We start from the raw sequence: 18683 nt of genomic DNA on the forward strand, positions 1-18683 counted from the left end.
CTGAGGTGTGCGTAAATTTTCTACGAAAGTGTGTACAAGTTACAAAATTCACATCTGTTGTCTGATTTCCACCGTAGAATTGTGTAAAGCCGCTAACAAAAAGGATTTTGACACACGAAAATGTGGAAACGAGAAAAATACATTTCCATCGTGTAAATTTACCAAAAATTTTTTAAAATAAACAAAAATATACTCAATTTAAAGTCGCATTTTTAAACAGATTTTTTAGAGTGCTTTAAAAAATCGGTAATCGCTCTTAGTGGTAATGTGTCGCATTGTCTTATAATGTGCTCTAATTAAATTTTTTTCCGAAGGCGTTGCGATTTTTCTCCATATAAAAAAAGGTGTATACGCGTTCAAAAACTTGGGTTTAATTTTTAAACCGAACTGGGACTGCTGCTTTTTTTAATATTTTGCAGTCTACTTTTTAAACCAGTCAATAGTTTCGAGCAATTTTTAATATATTCGGGTTTAAATTTTAGTCCAAACAGCCGAGATAATTATGTTTTGCTATGAGTGGTTTAAAATTAAAACCAAAAAGTTCGTGGTATCAAATATAGGCCCTCTTTGTTTAAAAATCAAACCAAAATGTTTTAATTCTAGTTTCCAGGTTTCATATATGTATGAGACATTCTTTTTCATATCGGATACCAAATTTGGTGTCACACTTTCGATTGGCTTGAAATTTTATTATGGGTTCTATACATGAAATAAGCTAACACGTGTTCGAGGAATTTTTTTCTTCTTCTTTTTCTTCGGAGATATGATCTGTCAAAGTTTGCATTTTTTCGTGATTCTGACTAATCATGTACTCCTTCAAATCGTTATATCTCGGGTTCTGCTGATTGTAGAGACTTCATCTTAACGTCGTTTTAAAGCTAAAGATTCTAATAATATTTCTATATATAAGATGGTCAAGATTGTCCTAAAGCTAACTTACCTATTAACAGTTGAACTTTTTGAAGTTGATTTGCATAGTGAAGACCAGTAAATTAGGGATTTATAATTATACCATCGTAACCCCTGTTTAATTCTCTATAAAAAACGTGGTTAAAAAAATTGGGGTTTTTAAGAACTATTTTTAAAATATTTTTTTTTATGACGAGATGGTTTATTTTGTGAGAATCAACAATTTTTTTAAATTTGTTTTCCAAAACATATGCTACGATATATTTGGTAAGGTGTTAAACATCGGGTTTTTGCAAAAAGTAAAATTTTATTGCGGATTCCGATAGAAAACCTATCCAGATATAATACTTGTATAGCAAGATTTTTCTTTAGGGCGACAAACCCCTAGAAATGGGCGTGGCGATTGCAGGACTAAAATTAGCAAAACGCAGATTTTATTGCGCATTTCGGCAGAATATCGCTTCATTAACAACATTTGTTCCACAACTTTTTCAATCAAAGAATATTCTAGAAATGGGCGTGGATATATTAATACCAAAGTTGAAAAAAGTAGACTTTATTGTGGATTTCGCCAGAATATCTATATGGTTTGAAAAGTTTTAAGCGAATCGGAGACATGTCATACTTTTTTTTACGTCCGACTTAAAAAAGAATGGCTCATTTGTAAAATTTTGTTTAAAATCTAAACCGAAATAGAAAATGGTTGCCTCAATATGCCTTATTTTATATGACCTATAAGACTTAGGCATAAGGGTGTCTCTCAGAGAGAGAGAGCAAATCTTATGAACTGACGGCATCAACACAGCGAAATGTGGTGTTGATTCAATCTCAGCATATGAAAGCACATTTACATGCATGGCTGTAGCTGAGTGTGCAAAGATGCTTGATACAATTGGTTACCAAGGCTGTCCGGGTTCAATCGCCATCAGACGGAGCATGAAACTTAAATTTTTCTTCTTTTTTTTTGTCAATGTTATTGTGGCTTATTAACATTTTATTTTTAATATTTTTATTGAGCTTTGTACCACGATTTTTTATTAGGAAAAATTGAAAAAGCAACAAAGTCTAAGCGGTAGAAGTTATAGCAGCTATTTCGGAGATCACCACATCTCCTCATCAGACTTATATTTTCTAGACTTCAGCAGGGAGCGAACCTGCGTAATCAATGTTCAAAGTCAGAAGCGTTAACCACTGAGCTATGTACATCCCGTAAACTCTTGTTGCTAATTAATTTTCCTTATTCAACCAACTACTATCAAGTGGAGCTGATTTGCCGCTATTTAAACTCGACAGCGTGGTTGTTGTTCTCAATTCTATATATCCATTTGTTTATATGCTTTTTTGTATAGATGCATGCATTTTTCTTTTATTCTTAATTAATTGTGAAAAAGTCTTCGTGAAGTGTAACTTGAAGCAAACGAAATAGAAAATGTTTGAGTTTAAAATTTAAACCGAACTGTTTAAATTCTAATCCCGACAAATGTGCCCTCTTTTTTATTAAACTTGGAAGGCTTGTATTAGAGACTAAATTTAGTTTGGTCATATATGTAGTCCAAAAAGTTTAAAATTAAAACCGAAATTTTTAACCATGTATGCAAATTTTTTACCTCATTACGAAATTAGTGAGACAAAAAATAAAAAATTAGTTAACACCTAATTCCTCACATAAAAAATTGAAATTCCCACAAAAAACGGTCCATTCCCCGATTCCCCACGCAAACTAAAATTCCCCGCAAATCGGGGAATTCCCCACGAGTTGGATTTCCTGTGCTGCGGGTAAGGGCTTAAGCGCTGGTTATACTTACATTGCAAGTGCAGGGCATAGGCAAGCAGCGCATGTGAAGCATAGGTGTGAAGGCTCTGTTATGCATACTTGTCAGTGCATGCACTGCTATACTATTTTTACGTAGGAATCCAAAACCAACAGACTTATACGTACTTAATGCTGTGCATTGGGTAACCGCTTACACGTGAAGATCATTTAACAGATTCCTTATGTGACAACTGTGAAGCAATGCCAAGTATGCATAACAGAACCTTAATCATACTCCGCATAGAGCGCATAATCTGCCAGAATCAGCTGTTCAGTGTAGTCAGCAGTGTTGCCGCCAAGCATTTTTAGTGGCAGCCAAATTCCTTTAAAAAAAGGGCTAAAAAAGAGCTAAAAAAGTCGTCATATATAAGAACACACGCAAACATTTTCAATAAGTAATGGTATAGAAAAACAATGAACTCTGGAAAAAGCTAATATTTTATCCAACCAAAAACCTTTTCGTATAAAAGGCGAAATATACGATACCAGCTTGCTGGCTCCATCAAGTGATTGTACCATCAGGCTCGAAGCATATAACTTACCAGCATGCTGGTACAATCTTTATTTCTTTACAAATGAGGTCGAGGAACGATCGAAATGATTTGAGCCGAAATTTCATAATTTTTCTACCATTTTATTAAACATTGTTTTTTTTAATTCACAACTGCAATATCGTGAACTTAATATTCCACAAACTCGTTTTTGACTTATATAGTGCAAGAAATTTCCGCCAAAATATTTTTTACTTAGAAAATTGAGCTAATTTCACCACTCACGACACCAGCTTGCTGGTACAATCATAAAAATTTCAAATAGGATTTGAAGTCGCCACAGCAGCTGGGACAATAACACCACAAGAACATACAATTGATGGGCCATTTAACAAATGAAGCATATTAAAGGCCAGTTTTTCAATGCACGGCCGTGGTTTAAACTAAGTTTAAACGCCCGATCTGGCTGGTTTAAACTAAGATCAGCCAATCAAATGTAAGGCAGCTGTTCAATTTATAGCTGTTCAATATAGTTTACTTAATCTGAGATACTGCCACTGAAAAACTGGCCCTAAGGGCCGAAAACTTATCTATTTTAAACTATAGTTAAATCGTGAATAGATAAGTTAGAAAACAGCCCTAACACTTTTACAGTATGTATGTATAAAAACGTAAGGGACATTCAATACATATATGTACATATATCAGTCTTTCTTAGTTTAAAAATTCATCTCTTACATAAATGCAAAAAAAAAAATAGATTAAATTAGGCATATACAACTTTTTCATGCCCAGTATGAATAAATTCTACAAAGGCCTAAAAAAAGGGCTAGGTGCAATTTTAAATTTATGTGGCCAAAAAAAGTATGTGGTAGCTAAATCTAGCCACCAAAGGGCTAAAACGGCAACACTGGTAGTCAGTTAGTCTGTTCCAGTACTCCAGGTAAGGATGTTGCGATACTATAAAAGTATCGATGCCAGTATCAAATGATGTATGAGAAGCTAAGTATCGAAACAGATATTGGTACTGGTATCGGAAATAAAATATCGACATTTTATCCTTTTGATACAAAAAATTTTTGACATAATATGAATGATGCAGGTTATGAAAATTAATAAGAAATCTTTAACAACTGCAGTGCGCAATAAACAATACATAAAAAATTGCTCGTTTTCATCAGAATACGAGCCTAGCGCGAAAACTATGACGTTGTCAGGAATAGGGAAACGCATTTAATGGAATGAATAAATATAATGTGTCATCAGTAGAGCTCGGAATCGCATGCACTAAAAAATTGAAAACATGCGCTATAAACAAGTAAAAAATTTTCCTAATATTTTATTGCCGTTGTAAAAGTAAATAGCACATCCAAATAACTAAAACAGTTCACTTCAAAATACAATTCATATTTATGTTTAAAATTAGTTAGCCAGTTACAATCTTGTGTGAATAGAAACATAATAGTTTGATAACTTACCCATTTTGGTTCCACAACTTGTGCAACCTACAGCCATTTGGCGGCTTTAATGAATTTCAATAACATAAATTAATGAATTTCATTGGAACTGTTAAAAGAATTGTGGAATGCAGTATCTATAAGTTATTTGTACAAAATAAAAATATTGTCTTACACCATATTAAGCGTGCAGCACAAAATTTATGCAAATACTGACGCGATAAATATTTAACGTTTAGCACACACTAACGATCCATAAATATTTTGAGATCCATCAAAATGGGTCACGACCCATTGATAGTGTAACAGGCGCTTCGATAAATAACTAACTTTTTATTAGTTATGACAAAACTAACTTTAAGTTAGTTGTAAGGTCGTGCAGGAGTCATGCAGACGTTATCGGGAGTTTGTTTTCTTTACAAGTTTCTATTTAAATATCCTCATTCAAAAATTACCTTCAATACACCTTTTTTCGCAAATTCTTTTTCGTATTCAGATCAAATAAAATAAAGGTTTAAATTTTATATTATCATTTTAATGTTATGTCTGATCGAATTCAAATATGAGACCACCTACAAAAGAACATGTAAACAAATAAGCAAATAAATAAGTAAATAAATAAAAAAAATTTAAAAATCTTTTCAAAAGTAGTTAGTTACGGCCAAAGGAAATAGTTAATAAATCGTTACCACTAGTCGACTGCTAGTTAGTTAATAGTTAGCTGTAAACTAGTCCTATTTCATGCAGAGTTACTACAGCCTTCATTCATATTATGGTTATATTAGTAGAGAAAACATGAATGCTATTTTTAAACACCATTCTAATGTGCTTTATTAAAAATAATAAAACAAGTTGCTTTGAACAACAAAAAGCAATTCAGATGCAAGTCCAAATATCAAAAATCTTGCAAAAATTTGGGAAATTCGACCAAGTTTCCTCAACATTTCGAGTTTTTCATTTATAGCGTTTTCTTTTCTACCGAAAAATGCGGCCTTCTCAGTGCCCTCTACGCACAAATACTAAGGACAGGGCATTGAGAAGGCAACATTTTTTGTAGAAAAGAAAACGCCATTAGATTACCGTTGAATTTTGGGAATTTTGTTCTGAAGGTGTTTCTCATTTATTAAATATAAAAAAATTTTCGAACATACTTTGTATACATATATCATCACTAGACACCAATAAAGACGCGCTGGTGTTTTGGCGGCGAAAAAAGACGCGTAAAAAAATCTTTACGAAAACACTTCAGAAAAACTTTGGCGAAGAAAGACGCGTAACCTAGTTGACAGCGAAGAAAGGCGCGTAAACATAGATTTATACCTGGGTAAGGACTGTGACTTCAGCATCATTCCCCAAAATTTACATACTGTTACACCTGCAAATATAGTTGACCACGAAAATAAGTTTACGCGTCTTTCTTCGCCGTCAAATATTTTAACGGGCCTTTCTTCCCAGTCAACTATGTTAAGAGTCTTTCTTCGCTGAGGTTTTTTATGGTTTTTTATTCGTGTCTAGTGACGATATATGAACGTACAAATATTTCCGATAGTATCGCGATAGTGACCAGCATTCATCGATAGTGGTGACAAATTGAACTATCGATACTATCGATAGTGCCATCGATAGTTTTGCAGCTCTAGTCATTTGCTGAGATCGTATACACTCAACAGCTAATGTACGTCGGAATAACATGAGTAACATCAATTCAAGGGCTACATCTCGTTTCAAAAAAAAAAAAAAAAAATTTGGAACATTTTATCATGGTCTACAATTGAGTTGCAAACTGAACTTCAAAGGCTGCATCTTGCAATCGACTTGAAACAATTAAAAAAGTATTAAACGATTTGATAATGCAAGGAAGGCATTGCCATTGTTTACCTTCAATTGCAAAAGTTTACGCGCTCTCGGGCCGGATCTTCGATTGGTCAAAATAGTATCATCGTCGAATTTTTTAATTCCTTCAGATAGCGGATGGATAATGAGAACAATTTAGACATTCCTAATTTTTATATAGTAATTCAATTTAAAATACCAATGACGAGAGCGGGCGGAGTTGTAATCTACCATAACACACATGACGGAGCCCGTATTGTTACTCCACAAATACAACTCAATACACAACAACTGGAATCAATGTCTGTTCAAATTTCTAAGGCGGGAGAAATACACATGTGCTTGTGAAAGCAGATTGGAACATGAGAGAACAGTTACATTTATCGCAATTTATATTTCTCCTAATCAACCAGCAAATAAAATTATTGAATTCATCCTCGAGAGTTTAAAAAATTCACACTAGAAGTATCGCCGATCCCTAAAGAATACTACAATAAAATTCCGCGCTGGATTCAGCGCTCCCTTTGATTGAGTTCCTCGGCATCAAATTTAATTTAAAAATGACCACTAGTCGCACCGAATTGACAACACGATCAAAAACAATCATTGGCAACGTATTTCAATGATACTACATAGTATCGCCCAGTTGTCGAAATTCGATATCTTTTTTCATAAACTTTTGAATTTTGCTTGCCACCAATATTGGCTCGTTTATGCCGATGACGACTTTGAAGTCCACCACCAAAAGTTATAGTGAATTTACAGGAAAATTTAAAACCAAATTTCTTCAGTAGCTTTCGAAATTATACCGAGAATGGAGCCTAGATCTTCATTTATAAAAAATATGCGTATATATTTGTATGTATAGATGAGATGCATACCCTGTAGGGAAAATCTCTAGTTTTGAACTGTTGCGCTTCTAGTACATTTAGAACCACTACTAGTTCGCGATAAATCTCTTTTGCATGCAAACAACTGGCGAATTTAATACAGCAATGTCATAGGAATTGGAAATTGTCCCCCGCTGCATTACCTTTTCTATAGTTCAGAACCAGTCCTAAATTCGACATATGGGATCTAGTTCGCTTTGCACCCCATTTTCTGTAGTTTCGAACCAGTTGTAAACGAAAAAAGTAACAACATGTTTTCTTTTTGGGTTACCATGGTAGGAAATTTCAATTATTTGCAGAGAAATGTATTTTCAATCTGAAATCAAATTTGTTTGAATGAATGTTAATTAAATTGTACATTTGAAAACACGTTTACATACCTTTGGCTGTAGCTGAATTCGCAGAGCTGCTGACTGTTATTGGTTATATTCCAGAAGGTCCCAAAATGTTAAGATGCTAACACAAATATTAGTTTTGTATTGCCAAACTATGAAAAAGCATCTGCGACGTGCAGACTGAAAGCGTATTTGAACGAAAAACCCGCCAAGCAAAAATCTATTTAAAGTAAACAAGCCCCCCGCTGCATCCCTTTTTAATAGTTGCGAAATAGTTTAAAATTCGCCAGATGAGATCTAGTTCGTTCTGCATCCCTTTTTCTATAGTTTTGAACCAGTTCTAAATTCGTCATTTTAGATATAGATTTCTAAAATTGTTTTTTAAAAGTACCACATATCGCTGCTTTTGAACTGGTGGCAATCTAGTTACTATCGGACTGGTTCGTTTTTGGCGATAAAGATCTAGTACGGAACTACAAATTTGGTTCACCAGTTCGGGGTTTCCCTACAGGGATACCGACTCCTCACTGACTAATATGATAAACATATACCAATTCAGACTGTAAATACGTTTTTCGATTATAATAGTCTGCGAGCCTCTTGGTAGGTTAAAAATTAAATTGCCAGCATCTACATAAACACCGCTTTCTTTTCATCAGAGCCGTTTAAGGTTAAGGAAATACCTCGAAGGTGTACAACAAAATATAATATTTCTTTCTCTAACGGCGGTTTCACACCGGGTTTTGTCAAGATTGGGCCAAAGCCCAATATTTTCGCTTCACGCGATTGGGCTACACCAAATTTTATGTTACCAATACGTATTCCAAAGATGAAGCAAATCTGATCATAAATAGGATTTTTTAGGATAGTTCTCAATCTCTGCGCCACCTATCGGAAGACAAACACACTGATCCTTCTAAAATACTTTGCACAAAATAACAACCATTCAAAGCGATTTAGAAATCTGGTAGAAAAATGGTTCCCACTTGAATAATTCTTTCCATTTTATATGAACAAAGATGTAGGTTTATCAAAGTCTATTCCATTACCTTATCATAAGTGCTCTGCAGGAAATTGAATTAGTTTGAAAGTAATTTATAAACTACTTTATTTTCAATGACAACAAATTGAAATGATCACTATTTTACCTGCAAAGAACTCATTAATTTAACATGGCGATGTCCTAGGAAGCAGTCAATTGCATTTTTCCTGCATTTTCAACTACTTTAAAATGATTTTCAATGAATTTGAACAACTTCAAAGTCAGTATATTTCGTTTGAATACGCTTTCGTTCTGCACTTCCCAGATGCTTTTTCATAAGTAAAAAAAACGGAAATTAAAAATTTTAAATTAAATTAGATTTGAACATGGATATTCTTGGCTGCGACCAATTGTAGCAAACATCTTTGCACGCTCAGCTACAGCCAGACATGTAAATGTGCTTTCAAACGTTCAGTTTGAATTTTGTGGAAGCAGCAAGTCGACTGTCCGATTCTGCATTTAATTTCTACTACTTTAAAATTAATTTGGTTTACACAACTTAAAAGTCAGTATGTTTCTTTTGAGTACGCTTGCGTTCTGGAGTTCACAGAGGCTTTTTCATACTTCCAAGACACAAATTCTTTTTTTGAGCAAAAAGAGTATACAAATTCGAAACATTTACTCATTGCATTTGTTTTAAAGTAGTCTTTCAATTAGTTGATTTAAAAAAAATCACTTGTTTCCGTCAGGGTGGTTACAGAGATAAGCGATATGAAAAGTTCAATATGGGAGGTGCCTCGCCCCTTTTCCAATATCTACCCTTTTTCCCATAAGTACGCTAAATAGCTGTGTCAAATTTCAGAATGTTAACATAAGCCGTTCCAGAGATAACGATATGAGAATTTCAATTAGCTTGGGTGGTGCCACGCCTCCTTTTCCAATACCTACCAATTTTCGTAGTAAGTACGGTATTGATAACATATTTCGCTGTGCCAAATTGCAGGACATTAGCATAAGCAGTTCCAGAGATAAGCGATATGAAATTTCAATTGGTATAGGAGGTGCCATGCCCCCTTTAACAAAATCTAACACTTTTTGCCGTAAATACGATAGTGATAACGTATGGTGATGTGTAAAATTTCAGGACGTTAGCATAAGCGGTTCCAGAGATAAGCGATATGAGAATTTCAATTTGCTTTTTCCAAAACCTACCACTATTCGCGATAAGTACGCTATTTTTAGCATAAATAGCTATGCCAAATCTCAGAATCTTAGCATAAGCGGTCCCAGGGAGATGTTGAGTTTATATGAAAGATTCTTCGCCCTCTTTTCCAAAACCTGCCACTTTTCGCGATAAATCAGATTTTAACAACGTATGTAGCTGTATAAAATGTCAGGACTTAGCAGAAACGGTTCCAGAAATAAGCGATATGAGAATTTCTGTTTGTACGCAAGGTGCAACGCCCTCTTTTTCAATACCTACCATTTTTCGGTGTGAGTAGGGTATTTACAATTTATGCATCTGTGCTAAGTTTCAGTTCTCCAACGTAATTGGTTTTAGAGATGTATCGGTTTTCACATTATAGTCTTATGTCAGGTGCCACGCCCCTACGTAACGGAATTAAATCTTCTCGACTAGAGGAAGTTATATCCTTTAGATCGGTGTATGTTTCGTTGAAATCGAGTGAATGGTGCGCTAAAAAAAGGAAGTTCAAAATTTTCTTGTGGCGTATTTATATATACACTCAGAAAAAGGTTTAGTTATAATTACCAAGATTTGGTTATAGTGACCAAGTGGCATAGTTGCATATGGCGAAATAAATATCTAGTTCACGAAAGTCTGCAATTTACTTGAGACTTCTAGTTGGACCAAATGTATATTTGTTAATAATTACAAAACGACTACCTTGAGTGGACAATATTGTTAGTTGAATAAAATCATTGTTGAGCAAATATAAACAATGCTTTGGTTGATACAAGTTTTAAATTAATTTTGTGAACTTGCTGTAGACGTGAATCAGCTAACCGTTTATTATTGGAAAAAAAGTTCCAGTTTGACACTAATAAAAATTTACTCGGTGGTTGTTCTGTTTACTTTCTTCTTTTATTTGCATATATTAAGCATAAAAAATACATACATATTTACATAAATAGTTACTAGTGTAAATAATACATATGTATATGGTGAATATGAAAAAGGAATAGTCGGGCGAAAACCCAGGTCAATATCTGCTGGAAGTGCTGGTTTAAGTATACTGCTTTGCTTTTTCCTTGGCTAAGTAGATACTTTCAAATTATAATTCACATGAATTATATATCCACTGAAAACCCCCATTGGCATCAAACTTTATATTTTTAAATAACTACACCCAGAAAAAGGTTTAGTTATAATAACCAAGATTTGGTTATAGTGATCAAGTGGCATAGTTGGATATGGCGAAATAAATATATAGTTCACGAAAGTCTGCAATTTACTTAAGACTTCTAGTTGGGACAAATGTATATTTGTTAATAATTACAAAACGACTACCTTGATTGGACAATATTGTTAGTTGAATAAAATCATTGTTGAGCAAATATAAACAATGCTTTGGTTGATACAAGTTTTCAATTAATCTTGTGAACTTGCCGTAGACTTGAATCAGCTAACCGTTTATTATTGGGAAAAAAGTTTCAGTTTGACACAAATAAAAATTTACTCGATGTTTGTTGTGTTTACTTTCTTCTTTTATTTGCATATGTTAAGCATAAAAATACGTACATATTTACATAAGTTAGTTACTAAAGTAAATAATACATATGTATATGGTGGTAAGAATTTCCTAAAGAACAACGATGAAACAGGAGCAGTCGTGCGAAAACCCAGGTCAATATTTGCTGGAAGTATACTGCTTTGCTTTTTCCTTAGCTAAATAGACACTTTCAAATTATAATTCACATGAATTATATATCCACTGAAAAACCCCGGTTGGAATCGAACTTTATATTTTTAATTAAACTTTAAACTATGCGCGCACCGAAACAACCCGCGATGATAGCAAAACTGAAACTGTGACAAACAAGTATAGGCATGTCATAGCACACATGGCGCAGCGATCGACATGCCATAGCTTACTGAGCGCTCTGGGACCACATGCGTGTTTCACCCATATACGAACAGCGGTAGCGGAGCAATGATTTCCACGCACAATGCAATGGTCGGCATACTAGCGCATTCAAACGATTCAATAAGTGGGACTGTGTGCATTGCTCAGCTGGCGCTCTTCGTATGTGCTCAGAGAGCGCTCAGCATTCTTTAGGGGTGGCTCACAAGCATGAATTGTTCCACTCTCAAACCAAATCGTGGTTGTCTCAACTAAGATTTGGTAACTATGACTAAACCACGTGTTGAAAGAAAGCTTATCTGCATTAACAGAGCTTAATAACATCCTTTTATGGACCATACGTTAAGTTGAATGGAATTTGTAGAAATATGCTTCAAAGAAATATTTATTAGTATTAACCAAACCCTTCAACTAAATTAACGATTTGTTACAACCTAGATGAATATTAGAAGCTTTAATATATTTAGTTATAATAACCAATCGATGGTAATAGTTCCCAATCCTTGGTAACAGTTCCCAAATAGTGTCAAAATTCGGGAACTAAATATCTTTAGTTGTCGAAACTAATCCTTTTTCTCAGTGTATGCGCTCACCGAAACAACTCGTGGCGATGGCAAAACTGAAACTGAGACAAACAAGTGTGTGCTATACTTTTCTTTCTCTACCTAGCGCAGTGATCGACATGGCATAGCTTACTGAGCGCTCTGTGACCACACGAGTGTTTCACCCATATACGAACCGCGGTAACGGAGCAATGATTTCCACGCACACAGTCGCATTCACTGAATCGTTTTTATGCAATGGTCGGCATCAGCGTTGCCATTTTAGCCGTTTTCCGGCTAGATTTAGCCGGTTTTGATAGCAACTAGCCGGAGAAAATTCGATCTAGCCGGCAGCCGATTTGTTAGCCGGTTTGTAAAAAAAAGTTAGCCGTTTTTAGCCGATTTTACTATTTGCCTAATTTTCAGGTGCAAAAAGTAAACAAGTTGTTCGAAAGCAATAATGCAGACCCAATGAAGATTTTTAATGAACTCAATGTTTTACTTTCGCATCTATGCTCCCTAGTGGTTATTAGCGCGGACACATTTAATCCTATATGCTCCCCGTTGGAACCATACCTTGCTCCATTTCCTCAGTTTTATCACAGTTTTGAAGAGTAATTAAAAACAAAAGTAAGCACAAACGCTTTTGACCACGAAGCCGAGAAAATAATTCGAGAAAATGGTCGCTATTTTATTATCACTTTAATAAAGAAATTACGCCAACGCCTCCCTACAAATATTGCCACACTAAAAAAAAATTACTTTTTTCGGTTGGAAATGCATTAAAAGTTATTAAACCAAAAGTATTTGTTCAACTACAGCAACAAAAACACAAATATAATGCCGATGAGATAACATCCATAGAGATGCAATGGCAACGGTTAACGTTACATACCTGGAGTAATTTAGACTTAACTGTAAAATTTTGGGCCGAAGTTTATCAATTTCGAATGCCCTAGGAGAAAACCCTTTTGCTGACCTTTGCAACCTAGTTTTTAGTTTTCTTGTTTTGCCTATAAGTAATGCAGAAGTAGAGCGAATATTTAGTTCAATGAATATAATAAAAACTAAGCAAAGAAATCCAATGTACGTTAAAACGTTAAACGCTATTTTATATATAAGATACGGTTTAAAACGTGAAGAAAATTGCTGCCATAATTTTACTGTACATGACGATCTCTTAAAATTAATGAATTCAGGTGATATATACAATAGTGATTCATTTGATGATGAGGAATATACACTCGATATAAATTAATGGTCTTAACTAGTCTTTCGTTTCTTGCGATTTATTTAAATAAAGCATGTGGATTTTCACTAAAACATTTTAGCCGTTTTTTGCCCGAGTCGATGTGAAATTTCAATAAAACATTTTAGCCGTTTTTAGCCGCTTTTTTTTGCCAATCTAGCCGGTCGGCCCAAAAAGTTCTGGCAACATTGGTCGGCATACTAGAGCATTCAAACTATTCAATAAGTGGGAGTGTGCATTGCTTAGCTGGCGCTCTTCGTATGTGAAACACACATGTGCTCAGAGAGCGCTGAGCATTATTTAGGGGTGGCTCACAAGCAGTGTTGCCGCGAATCTTTTTTAGTGGTAGCCAAATTGCTTTAAAAAAAGTTCTAAAAAAGAGCTAAAAAAAGTCGTTGTGGCTAAAAATTGTAGCTAAAATTGTTTGCTTACATATACATATATAAGTATACACGTAAACATTTTCAATAAGTAATGGTATAGAAAAACAATGAACTCTTTAAAAAAGCTAATATTTTATCCAACCAAAACCTTTTTGTATAAAAGGGGAAATATACGACACCAGCATGCTGGCTCTATCAAGTGATTGTACCATCAGGCTCGAAGCATATAACTTACCAGCATGCTGGTACAATATTTATTTCGTTACAACTGAGGTCGAGGAAAGATCGAAATAATTAAGAGCCGAAAATTCATAATTTTTCTATCATTTTGTTAAACATTGTTTTTTATTTTAATTCAAAACTGCAATATCGTGAACTTAATATTCCACAAACACGGCCTTGACTCATATAGTGCAAGAAATTTCCGCCAAAATATTTTTTACTTAGAAAATTGAACTAATTTTACCACTCACGACAATCACAAAATTTTCAAATAGTCTTTGAAGTCGCACTAGCAGCTGGTACAATCACACCACAAGAACATACACGGTCAATCGCCTTGATAGGCCATTTAACAAATGAACCATATTAAGGGACAGTTTTTCAGTGCACGGCCGTGGTTTACACTAAGTTTAAACGCCCGATCAGGCTGGTTTAAACCAAGATCAGCCAATCAAATGTCAGCCAGTTGTTCAATTTAGCGAGCGGAAATTAACTCAGTTTACTTAATCTGAGTTTAAACTGGCACTGAAAAACTGGCCCTAAGGGCCGTAAACTTATCTATTTTAAACTATAGTTAAATCGTTAATAGATAAGTTAACAACCCTAACACTTTTACAGTATGTATGTATAAAAACGTAAGAAACATACAATACATTTATGAATATATATCAGTCGTTCTTAGTTAAAAATTCATCTCTTACATAAATGAAAAAAAATTAGATCAAATTAAGCATATACAATTTTTTCATGCCAAAGGGCTAAAAAAAGGGCTAGGGGCAATTTTAAATTTATGTGGCCAAAAAAAGTATGTGGTAGCTAAATCTAGCCACCAAAGGTCTAAAACGGCAACACTGCTCACAAACATGAATATGTTCCGCTCTCAAACCAAATCGTGGTTGCCTCAACTAAGATTTGGTAACTATAACTATGCCTAAACCATGTGTTGAAAGAAAGCTTATCTGTATTAGCAGAGCTTAATGACATCATTTTATGAGCCATACGTTAAGTTGAACGGAATTTGTAGAAATATGCTTCAAAAAAATATTTATTAGTATTTACCAAACCCTTCAACTAAATTAACGATTTGGTACAACCTAGATGAATATTACATGGTAATAGTTCCCAATCCTTGGTCACAGTTCCCAAATATTGTCAAAATTCGGGAACTAAATATCTTTAGTTGTCGAAACTAATCCTTTTTCTCAGTGTAGATATTGATCACATCTCAACTAAAGTATTTATTTCATGTTTTAGTTATCATAAGCTACTCGTATCTTTTGTAGAAATTTGAACATGAGTCTAAACAATAACAAGTAATTTTTAAGCAAAAAAACAAAACCGACTTCAATTCGCATATACAAATTCAAGATTATCGTTAATTTTTTCATAATCCAATGATCGGATCTAAACCAAATTAGTATGAGACCACCTCTGAGGTATCACCTCTCCTTTAAACAAGTAATTTTTAAGCACAAAACCAAACCGACTTCAATTCTCATACAAAAATTTAAGAGTGTCGTTAATTTCTTCGCGATCATATTATCGGATCTAAACAAAATTAGAATGGGGCACCCTTGAGATACCACCTTTCCCATGAAAAATTATCGAAATCGGTTTACGTGGTCCAAAGTTATGCGGTAACATACATAAAAAATAAAAAATATTCCGACGAACTGATAACACTGGATCACAAATTTTAGTTTGGTTTTTGTTCTCCAGATACCATTGTCCAATTTCTATGTAGAATTGCTCGCTGATTCCGAAAATCGAGTTAATTTTTTTTCTGTTTATACTTATTCGAGATATTTTCATTTTACGTTTATTCAGCTTACAACAAAAAGTGGTTCCACTCAATCACGTATATCTTACGAGCCAATTTAATAATCTTAAAAGGAGAAACGTCAATCAAAGCTAATAAAATTCTCCATAAACCATATTTACATCACTTTCCGATAGGACTGATAGTTTCTGATAAATTAATTAATCATTCCAGTTTTTCAGCGTGTTACTCAGGTGTACGTGGCGTATGAGTAACTTTCGTTCCTGCTCATTTTTCATACAAAAAATCTTTGCGTATTTTCCTTTGATCTCCCATTGGTTCTTATTTATCCATGGATTTTCTTCATTAGTAATTTGATTTTTTTTTTAACAGAACAGACTTTAGCACAAATACAAAAATTTGACACAGAACCTGTTAATTTTTTAATTTTTCTTTTGTTAAAGATTGATTTCTTTTTAAATTTTCATTAAAAAATAAAAAACTGGAATGATTAATTAATTTGTCAGAAACTATAACCCTTATCGGAAAGTGATGTATACACGGTTTATGGAGAATTTAATTAGCTTTAATTTTCCGTATTTCATATTGAGAGTGTTAAATTGGTTCGTAAGATATACGTGATTAAAAGGAACCACTTTTTGCTTTAAGCTGAATAACGATAAATTGAAAATATCTCTAAAACGTGTATTTAGAAAAAAAATTTACTCGATTTTCGGAGTCACCGAGCAATTCTACATAGGAATCTGGTAGTGCCATCCATAGAACATTTTTGTTGTAAACCAGTGTGACCTTCTCCTTTTTGTGAAGTCGGTTAAGAAAGAATTATAAAAATCGGTTAACGTGGTCTAAAGTTATACGGTAACATAGATACTTATTGGCAAACAAATAAATAGTTCTTTAAGATTTTCAAAGTTAAAGCTTTACTTATTTGGCCGCAAAAATATTTTGTATAAGGGGAACGTTCTTTCTACGTCAACACTGATGATTTGGGCGTACTTAAAGTAAGCTAAGTTCATTGGGATTATACACGATGTGATTTTTTTGAGTGGCGTATAGTGCTCTTAATACACTGCTGAACTTACCGTCACTTTGTGTTTTCATACGTTGGAAAGCCTTAAAGGCCACCTGCAGACTAAAAAGAACCGGATGTTGGTATAACACTGAGTGGCATGCCGGAAATTCCTGGCGGCAGAGATTTAAGCACTTGTGATTTTCATTGCTACAGGATAGTACGCCACCATTACCTTTGTTGAAGACATTCTATAAAGTTGAGTTTACTGAGACTGAATGCGGGCTATATTCCATCACTGAGACCGGACTCACACATTGCCGAATCTTCACTAATGGCTCCAAAACTGACTCTGGGTCATGATCTGGGGTCTTTTTTGAAGTTAATGGGGATAAGCTTCACTTTTCTGTTGGGTAATATGCTTCGGTCTTCCATTTGGCCAGAATTGGCTCAGACCACGCATTCCTCGGTCCGCAACCAGTTTTAGCACACCCACTTTCGGCCATCGAAGCAACCATCGGAAACTGGGTGAATGCTTCGCTCAGCAATGACTGGGAGGCTTCGAGGGGATGCAGGTGAGCAAATCTCATGTTGCCTTCAATCTCAGGTCCATGGGCGTAGCCAGGTAGGGGCAGGGGGTATAACTCCTCAGGGCGAGAGAGTATAGTGATGGACTTACGTTCTCTATTTTTAAACCTGCAAATGTGTAATCACATTATTGTAATAAATAGAAATAAAAAATTATACAAAGAAAATATTTTAGCTTTATTTTGGCCACTCCGAGTTTAGTTTTTGAATTCACCCGTGTTTAGGCCAACGGCCTAAACTCCACTCAATTTCTACCCATGCTAATATTTAACAGAACGTCTTTTGTATTATGATTGCTGTCGAACTGTCTACGGTCCTGTTCATTATGTTAAAATATCGCTTCTATAACTAAACCGTTCGACCGGTAACCGTAACAAAAGCGTTATGCCGGTTCAACATACTGTGGTCCTTCGAGCCGTAATACTTAAGAGTTTACTTGCCAGCGCCCAGCTCTTTGCACATCTAAGGATTTTGAGCCAATCGAAAGCAGCCGTATATTGCACCAGCTACAAAATTTTTGCACCAAGCAACCACAGCAGCATCCGGCTCGAAGGGCCAGTATGTTTGTATGCTTATACAAAGTTGTGGCCGATTTAATTTATGTAAATGAAAACAAAGGAAAGAGTTTGTATTAAAATTCAATATAAATTGATGTTTATTCAAATGCATATATTTTGTTTGTACAGATTACCTTTGATTGATACAGGAACACAGTGGCTGGAACACGTCCTCTTGACTTCACTCTCGGAAAACAAGTAAGTAAACCGATCTTGTCTTTTGTTACGGTTACCGGTCGAACTGGATATTTTAACATAAGGAACAGGATCATAAACAGTTCGACAGAAATCATAATACATTCAGCCCAATTCTAAATTTTCCCAGGGAGAATCAATTTTGGGAGCAAAGTTTTTCCCAATAGTAAAACTCCCAAATTACAAAACTCTGGGAGATTGAGTTTTTTGGGAGTGGGAGTTCGAATTTTCGAAATCATATGTTTTGTTTTGCTTTTTGTATTGTGAGTTATTTTCTTTGTAAGAATTTCATAAAGGAAGTGAAGAATTTTTAAATTTTAACGGCCAAAATTTTAAATATCGCT

At 34.5% G+C, this 18683-nt stretch overlaps 1 protein-coding gene across 2 annotated transcripts in view; it reads left to right on the plus strand.

Moving 5' to 3' along the window:
- Positions 1-18683, plus strand: part of LOC118744110 (ejaculatory bulb-specific protein 3) — a 49751-nt gene that overhangs the window by 4901 nt on the left and 26167 nt on the right. The window contains exon 2 of one of the 2 annotated variants that reach the window (XM_036476841.1): positions 18274-18342. The exons of the other annotated variant lie outside the window; for it this stretch is intronic. The gene's annotated coding sequence lies outside the window, so the exon portion shown is untranslated. The remainder of the gene's footprint in view (positions 1-18273; positions 18343-18683) is intronic. 2 annotated transcript variants of the gene reach the window in all.

Source organism: Rhagoletis pomonella, unplaced genomic scaffold (genome assembly GCF_013731165.1).
Source record: "Rhagoletis pomonella isolate Grant_MI unplaced genomic scaffold, Rhpom_1.0 Rhpom_scaffold_00008, whole genome shotgun sequence".
Lineage (NCBI taxonomy): Eukaryota > Metazoa > Arthropoda > Insecta > Diptera > Tephritidae > Rhagoletis > Rhagoletis pomonella.